This window comes from Schistocerca serialis, chromosome 7, assembly GCF_023864345.2.
Source record: "Schistocerca serialis cubense isolate TAMUIC-IGC-003099 chromosome 7, iqSchSeri2.2, whole genome shotgun sequence".
NCBI lineage: Eukaryota > Metazoa > Arthropoda > Insecta > Orthoptera > Acrididae > Schistocerca > Schistocerca serialis.
Genome location: NC_064644.1, coordinates 576,764,666 through 576,772,756, shown reverse-complemented (window position 1 = coordinate 576,772,756; position 8,091 = coordinate 576,764,666). Strand labels below are relative to the sequence as shown.

At 42.6% G+C, this 8,091-nt stretch overlaps 1 non-coding gene across 1 annotated transcript; it reads right to left on the bottom strand.

Annotated features, from left to right (window-relative positions):
* Positions 1-6,796: 6,796 nt before the first annotated feature.
* Positions 6,797-6,871, bottom strand: Trnas-cga (transfer RNA serine (anticodon CGA)). The gene has a single exon. It is a non-coding gene; the product is annotated as a tRNA-Ser (tRNA).
* Positions 6,872-8,091: the final 1,220 nt, after the last annotated feature.

The following is an 8,091-nucleotide window of genomic DNA, read 5'->3' as shown; positions in this document are numbered from 1 at the left end:
CCATGTCGTCCTCTAGACGGTTGAATACTGAGCTAATACTCAGTATGTGTTGGACAGCCTTCGTGATCACGTTTGTTTTCCGTGGAAATTTGAGAAGATTCAATATAGATGTCTGTTTGCACTGGAATATTATTATTTCCCATGTAAATTGTCCGGTTGACTGCTTCTGCATATTTCCCCCCTTTGTTTGGTTGAGAGAACATCGAATGTGTGTGCATCTAGCAGGTGAAAGACAGGTGAAAGAAATGTTTGGTGGTTCTCTAGACATGAGAAGCACCTTACTTGACTTTGTAAATTATAAGGATGATTTGGAATCTGTTATATCATCGACATCAGTATTCACAAGTGGAAATATAAGTTTCTTCTTCTTTTTTTTTTTTTGTTTTGAGTTTTCACATACGGATCTTTGCAGACGAGGTAAGTTTCTAGTTACTCAGTGCTTTACAGCACGCTGCACCCGACTAAAGTTTCAGGTTTCTAGAGAAATAATTTCCAGTCTATATCGTATACTGGTCTGCCACTGTTTTATACTGTGCAAGCAACTGGTAGCATACTGCTATGTGCTTGATATCGAGAAGCATCACGTAAATGGTATGATACCCTGGCAAACCATATGAAAATACATGTGTTCTTGTAATCCCAGAGTCTAGATAAGGGTAGAAAGCAAGGAAGCAGGTCGAGACCAAAAACGGTGACGCCCTTGTGCCGACGGGAACCAACCCAGACTTTGTACAACAGTTCAGAGATTGGCCTTTGTCTACTGAGGGTGCTCTGGTCACACGCTGTTTCAGAGTGTGTGTGTGAGCAGATGACTTGTGACCATCGGCTGCAGTAGATGACCTTCCGACCTTGTGGGAAATATCTAGTGCTGTGAGGAGTATATAAAATCCATGTGCTTACATGGTCTGTCTTCACAGTATAAGTACAAGTGTCTGATGGACGATACCTATATGCAGGATGCAGAAGTGATGATTTTGTTTGGTGTAGGATACAAATTGTGTGTTTACTACGTCGACGCGATATGTGGTGATATATAGCTGGGTTGGAGATTGGTTTCACGCTGAAATATTCGAGCTTCCGTCGTCAGTGGCAGACCGGTGTAATAGAGGAAGTTTCTTTCCATATTTCATTATTTTTTTTAATAAATAAACAATATACCCTTGAATTTACTTTTATGACATCTTTCCTCTCCACTGCAGAGCTACCAACTTCCAGACAGAAGAGGGGTGTGGGGGAAGGTGGGGGGGATGGGTGGGGGTTTACCAGAGGGGAGGGGTTAATTAATTGATCAATTTAATTAAGTAGTCAATCAAATTGATAAGAGTGAGAGTAGGTTATTCGAATAGCTCAGCAAAAGAGAGGGGGGTGGGTTTGAGGTTTCATGAGGAATTGGAAGGAGAAGGAGAAGGGGGAGGGGTGCAGAACAGTAGGTTAAGGACATGTAAATCAAAAGGAGGAATTATCCTTAGGGGGTCACTACATGCCAGTCAAAAAAGAACAATAGTTTGCCCCTGAGTGTACACCAGTCCCTGACGCAGGCAACCCGCATTAAAAAATTGCACCAGCAACGGTGATGCCTCACTACTCAAGATGCGATTTGGCATCACGTATTCAATTATTGTCATCACAGAGATTGGCTTACAGTAGGTAAATTTCTATGACATGGTGTTGAACCGAACTTCTCTAAGGCATCAAATGATGGTTGCAACTGGTTCTAAACACAAACAAATATAACTCTTAAATATTTATCAAAATGACACTGATTATTGAAATTTTCAATTAACTGCTTTCAATGTCACTTTTTTTATTTTGATCTGTCGTCGCATCATTTTTTATTTGCTCTTATTTTTCTTCCTATCATTCTTTCTTCGTTTGGAAGCGGCCTGTGCTGCCTATAAACTGTAAATGGGGTCCAACCAGGACTGCCCATCGGCCGGTATGGTGTCATCTCGCGTTTTACACTTCGCTTTTAGTGATGAAACTGTATTTTTTCTGTCGTGAGTTTGCCGTGAAGATTAGATTAAATCACCGTGAACAAAGCTATCGTAATTTTACTTCTGATGCAGACTGCTGACCATCATTTTCTTGGATATACTGCACATTACGAGGTATCAGGCGCAGTATACCAATTTCCATGATTCTCAGCTGAAATGCATAAAAATTTTTACATTTTCTCTGACCGCATGCTTCCATGCATGCACAAGAACGATAGCGAATTTGACTGTATTCTGCAGATTGTCGTAAATGCTGCATTATGTCATCTTATTCTCATTTGCACGGACATCGTATTTTGGATTTTACGTTTTGGAAAATGAGTTAGGAATAGTGTGTAGTACCACATTGTACTAATACATCTACAAAAGCGCCCGAAAAATTGATTCTGAGTTACAAAGAATAAGAAGATAAACAGAATGTCGTTATGACTCGCTCCTAGAGATACAAATGATTAAGTAGCCCACTTCCCTACATTATAAATCAACGATTTGGGTCTTAAAAACAAACTGAAAAAAATACGCATTTTCGAGAGCTCCTGAACATGCATCTCTTGAATGAAAATGTTTCGTATATGGTGCTACAGTCCAAAAATATTACGGCAGAGATCTTTCGTCTCTGTCTACTGTGGCTGAGGATTCGATCGCACATAAATGCTTGTGACAAGCAAGATTATGAAGATGGCTGCTGCTAGTTACGTTCCCAGTCATCTAAGTTGTGCTCTTAGATTCCAGCCTAACCGCGTACTTGGAAATCGCTACATATTCGGAAAAAAAGGTAAATTATTTCTGACAAGAAAAAATATAAAGGTCACAGTCGGTTGTTTCACTCACAGCAATTTCATCTCCAACAAATCCATATTTCGTACTTTAAACGCACAGAAATCACGAAATCATCACTGAGGAAGTGCGCTCTTACATGTAAGCAATAACGAATATTGCCGAAAAATCTTAACTTATACGAATAACAATGTCTCAGAACGTGTTGCATATATGAAGAGGAAAAAAAAATTTTTTTCGCATCAATCCATGCGCGAACCCCGTTCTTTCGTGTCGCATTTTTGCGCGCTAACCACTTGGCCACGCCAAACGCCGGCCGAAGTGGCCGTGCGGTTGAAGGCGCTGCAGTCTGGAACCGCAAGACCGCTACGGTCGCAGGTTGGAATCCTGCCTCGGGCATGGATGTTTGTGATGTCCTTAGGTTAGTTAGGTTTAACTAGTTCTAAGTTCTAGGGGACTAATGACCTCAGCAGTTGAGTCCCATAGTGCTCAGAGCCATTTGAACCATTTTTTGAACCACGCCAAACGACAGACACAGTGTGCTGAATTCTTGAAGTATACTGTAAGGAATGTTGGCTGAGTTCGTTGCCAAACGGCGCTGCGTAAGTCATAAATGCGTGACAGTTTGGAAGGTTTCCAATTTCAGGCTTCACATAATTGCTTTACGTTGTTACTTGAAAGTTGTAAACACGTTTCAATAATTACTAACTAACCCATTTGTGGGAAAACGTACACAAAGGCACTAGCAACGTCAGTTCACACTCATGAAATATACAAAAGCAGAGCCGATGTCTTGATATTTAATGATCTTTAAACTCTTATTTGCATAAAAGTAACATGTATTTTGAGAGAATATTGACCGAAAACGTTGTTTTTTGGATGTATTCACAGTAACAACGTAACCTAACCATATTTCTAACAAAGGAAAATAGTCTATTATGAACTCGCTTTCCAACCGGATGCGTGCTCTGGTGATTCTTTAGTATCATAGTCACTAAATCCAAAGCTAAAACCGCTAAATATGTTTAAAATAACAAATTATAGGTGTACATAAACCACAGCTCACCGATCGACAGGGCCACACCGAAATCCAAAGCCTCTCGGTACAATTGTCGTAAAATCGGTGGCAGGACTGTTCGGTAACAAGTCTCAGGAGCTTACTGAATAGGATATTTCGATAAAGAACCGAAAATGACGTCACTACCGAGACTAACCTACTACGCCGATCGGTATAAACGATACAGAATAGGGCCCCAGCTGTGGTTCTGGTACAGTGCACGAAACTTATTCTAATCAGTGTGTGCCGAGAGGTGAGGCTGCCAGAGCTGTTACACACAGTGGGAACCACTAATCTGCCCGTGGGGTCGAACACACAGCCCTTGCAGGAGGGTGCCCCCCATGTTCTACTGTTTGTACACTACCCCCTTGGCACCCTCTCCCCCACAGATTACCCCACCTACTTGGCAAAAATTCAATGAGTTGAACTTCAGAGTCCATCCGGTGGATCTTCTACAAAACTTCCGAGATTGGGCAGAGATGATACGCATTACTCACAAGCAGTTAATGAACATTGTCGGACAGCATTTAACTTCCGAAACGAGTCTTGTGGTACATGACAGGGCGTTACTGAATGGATTTCGAGCAACTAAGTTGAGAGTTTCTTGCGCAGTGGTGGAAGTGGGCCAGACAGCAGGGAGAACGGCTCGATCTCTGGTGATTGGGCCCGCATAGTCAGACTTGAGGAACCATGTGAGAATTCTTCTTGTGTGAAGTTTACTCATTGCGTCATCTGAACCCACCCAAGGTCGTAGATCTGTAAGCTACCAGCGTATATCCGAGTTCGCCAGAGAGAAACATCTAATTGTACCAGCAGTGAGTCGGAGCAGTATTTAGACATGTTGGCCATGGTGGACGAGTTTCTATATGAAAGAAACGGACTTCTTGCCATCAGCGGAGTTCGAAAAATGGGTGTTAGTAGCACTCAAAATTCTAGAAGTAATAATGAAGGTCGCTCCGGGTGATATAACAGCAACAGTCAGGACAGTATACGTACTGGAACCCGTTATCAGCAAAATAACAGTGACAGATAAGTCTTATCTTTTTAGTTGGGAGACTCGAGGGGAACGGTCACTGGCGGCGCGCCCCTTCCCAAAGAGAGAGGGTGCGGCGGCGCGGTTCTTTCCGTCCCTTTACGACGGACCTGCACCTACCTGAGAACATTGTCTCAGCAGATCATCAGAAGGAAAGCCGAGTGAAACATACTGTACTTCGACGTGAACCAGGCTGCAACTAAAGTCACTAACCTACATTTCGGGAGAAAGTTTTCATATGAAATGAAAGGTCGGAAATTTTGTCCTCAATTAATATATTCTGAAAGTTAGGTGAACAAGTATCACCGCCAAGCCCGTGCTAGTCTTAACACAGTCACTCACAATCCCTTTCACTCACGTTAGCAAGTTTATGGTGTTCCATTTCCCGGAAACGTAAAAGCTACAAAAATACTGATTGTTTTAGGGCGATAGTGCTCGCCAAATATTAACTCCGTCGGTACCAAATGCAGTCACAGTTTTCAGCCACCGAGCTGCTCAATATATATGTCTTATCTCGTCACAAAATTCACTTAAAAATTCCGAAATTTCTACACCTACGTCGGAATAATTATGCCGTCACTTTCCAACACTTTTGATGTATGAAACACTGCTAGATCTGGCAACTTATCGTTTCCATCGGAACTACTACTGCACACGTCCGATCTCTTTCATGGCTAGGCTTCGACTCTTCTCCAGAATACTCTAAGCCTTCTCTACCAGCAGAGAAAAGCGCGCGAAGAATATTGCTTTACCATTGGTCAGTTTACTCAACAGCCAATAGGAAAACAACATTCTCCCGCGTCAGTCCGCGCTTTTCATCAATAACCGATGGCAAAATAGTAAACCTAACGCCTGCACCTTTTACCGACGTAATTATCTAATATGCTGAAGTTTTGTTTATGCATAAAGTTATTTACTATTGTTATTTATACCTGAATTAACTTTCCCTTTACCATAAACATACTTTACAAATCTATTCTACAAAAATCCCCTTTGTCCATATCCATACTTCTTCGAAATGTTCCCACACTAAATCCTACTACATAACTCGTTGAACAATTATCTTCATATTAACCTTAAACCACACTCACGCATCATTCATACTGTTAAAACACATTTATAACATTTTACATACACAAAAAGCTATAATAACACTTTATGAAAATACTAGAACAGTTTATGAAAACATTCTATTACTTTAGTGCACTCTGGTGGGCACAATCGAAACTAAAATCACAGTCCCCCTATCCAATATTGTCCTCTATCGTCTGATACATAAACTACGTGCGTGTCCAGTCTCGCGTCAGCATCTGTCACTATCCAGCTCTGAGACACATCTCCCACTTAACCGCCTCCAAGGCAGGATCGGTATACGGCGCTACGCCTCAAGGGGGCACATTCCTCAGGACAACGTTCTTGTAACCAAGCTTAGATCAGAAATCTAATTCTCACGAGTAGAGCGTTGTTTCCGCAAGTTGGAAAGGCCTGCTCGCATCTAATGTTCCCGGAAACACATTAAATGTTCTGAGCTCCTATTTCAGTTCGAAGAAATAATCAATAAAATAGTCCATGATACTACTGGTTATTTCATAATTGATGTCAGCGTAGCTAGTGACGATGCCTCTTAAAACAGCGGCAAAACCATCGCCTCTTCCGGTGAAAGATTTAGAAGTCAGGAACTGCTCTGCGTAGAATCAGGAGGAACGGGGAGCTTGGAAGGAAACGGCACGACCGCACTGCCCAGATGCCACCAATTAAGGAGGGAGATCTTATTCTGGTTCGCAACCATCTGCAATCAGACTTAGCAGAGAAGGAAAAATGAAAGTCCTCTGTGTCGGTACGTTTCGAGCAATGAAACTATTGGGTGGTCAGAATGAAATTCACTCTACAGCGGAGTGTGCGCTGATATGAAACTTCCTGGCAGATTAAAACTGTGTGCCGGGCCGAGACTCGAACTCGGGACCTTTGCCTTTCGCGGGCAAGTGCTCTACCAACTGAGCTACCCAAGCACGACTCACGCCCCGTCCTCACAGCTTTAATTCCGCCAGTACCCCGTCTTCTACCTTCCAAACTTCGCAGAAGCTCTCCTGCATACCTTGCAGAACTAGCATTCCTGGAAGAAAGGATATGCAGGAGAGCTTCTGCGAAGTTTGGAAGGTAGGAGACGGGGTACTGGCGGAATTAAAGCTGTGGGGAGGGGGCGTGAGTCGTGCTTGGGTAGCTCAGTTGGTAGAGCACTTGCCTGAGAAAGGCAAAGGTCCCGATTTCGAGTCTCGGCCCGGCACACAGTTTTAACCTGCCAGGAAGTTTCATATTGGGTGATCACTCATGTATCGTAGTAGACCATGAAAGTTATGCAGAAAAAAGAATTCAGACCATAAGCCCTTCATTCATTAAGTTGTTCCCAGGCTCTTGGTGCTTCAATGTATTGCGCGTTTGCAACCAGACCGCTTGAGTCGTAAACTGAGTTGTTAGTTAAGTCACGACCGGTTTTGGGCGATTATAAGCCCATCACAGTGCGAACAAGAGCGATGGGGCGGTTGGCGAGCGCACACCGCGGTATCTCGGGACCTCATCTCGGCTTCACGCGCGGCTGTCACCTGCCTACAGCCTGGAGTACGGTGTGTGGCGGCCACGCGCCACCTCGTTCTTTTTCACAGAAGATGAGCTTATAATCGCCCAAAACCGGTCGTGGCTGAACTAACAACTCTATTTACAGCTGAAGCGATTTATCATCTGATTCCACGTTGCTCAGTTGCGGATGTCCTCTCAATCAAATTTTCTGCACTTTTATTAAGAGTCAGAGGAATGGTTAACTTCTGAGTAGTTCAGGGAAATATCGTATTTAGAATTTTTCGTGATGGGGCATCTAAGTCTGTAGCGTATACTGTACCGTTAATGAGTATTTTATTCCTGTGTAATCCATGTTTCATTATTTCCTTTTATATGTACATTGTCCGAGACCTGGCAACGTCAGTCTGGAAACCGTTGTGGACTTAAAGAATCTTCTCCCCATATCAAAAGTAATAATTACTAAATGACAGCGTCTAGTACGCTTAAGTGAAACAGTAATTAATTTTATTGGTATCGCCATCAATTAAATACAGCGATGCATGAACCTTGTAACTAGTACTGAGATAAAAATTACCCAAAGACAGCCCTCTTACAATATAATAAAAGTACATGTATGAGTGTGTAAAGCTCTCCTGTGCCCTTGTTTTCTTCTAGTT